Raw genomic sequence first — 1,123 nt, 5'->3', positions numbered from 1 at the left:
AAAATTTGGACATCATCCCATTTAAAATTGTGGTCAAAGTTAACACGATGGTCAGTAATAACAGAAGGAGAACCTGTTCTTTTTCTGATATCAGACATATGTTCTTTTAGTCTAGTACCAAGTTTTCTTTTAGTCTGACCAACGTAGCTGGCCTCACAATCATCACAGATAATCTTGTAAATAACATTGTTATTGGAACAATGTTCTAATTTATCTTTACCTCTTTTAATAAAACTTTTTAAGGTGTTAGGAATTGAAAAGGCTAATTTTCACTGAAACTTGCTGGAAATGGGAAGGAAGCTTTCAGATATGGATTTAACGTAAGGTATTGTGAAATATTTATCTTTTACTTGAAAATTATGAGTATTATGTTGATTATGTATATGATATTTAATTCTTTGATCAATGGTGGAGAATATAAGGGAAAGAGGATAGGAATTGTTTAAAAAAATTTTTATGGCTTCAGTTATATTCTTTTGTTGGAACTGAGGATGTGATAAAAGTAAAATCTTGTCAATAAAACTAATAATAATGCCTTTTTTATGATTCATAGGATGGTTGGAGTGGAAATTAAGGAATCTACCTGAGAATGTTTTTTTGTGAAAATTGTCAAATATAATTCTGCAATTATCAACAATAATAGTAGTGTCAAGAAAATTTAATCTGTTATCACTGCCAATCTCCATAGTGAATTGCAATCTTTCATGTAAGGAATTGAAAGTATTAAGTGTGTCATCTACACTATCAGGCGGAATAGCAAGAACAATGTCATCAACGTATCTATAATAGAACAATGGTTGTACCGACAAACAATTAATAGCTTGTTCTTCCGAGTCCTGCATTACTATATCTGCTAAAATTGGTGAAAGTGGTGAGCCCATTGGAGTACCGAAAACTTGTTTGTAAAATTTACTATTAAAAGTGAAAAAAGTTGAATTTAAGACAAGGCTAACAGCAATAATAAATTCATTTTTAGGAATATTAGTCTTAAGAGAAATGTGACACCATCTTTTTTCTATGCCATCCATAACTAAATTAAAAGGAATATTTGTAAAAAGGGAAACAACATCTAATGAAGCTAGTAAATAATGCGAATCAAAATGAGTACCTCTTAATTTGTTAA

The sequence above is a fragment of the Cyphomyrmex costatus genome, unplaced genomic scaffold, assembly GCF_001594065.2.
Source record: "Cyphomyrmex costatus isolate MS0001 unplaced genomic scaffold, Ccosl1.0 scaffold661, whole genome shotgun sequence".
Classification (NCBI taxonomy): Eukaryota; Metazoa; Arthropoda; class Insecta; order Hymenoptera; family Formicidae; genus Cyphomyrmex; species Cyphomyrmex costatus.
Note: the sequence above shows the minus strand (reverse complement) of the source record.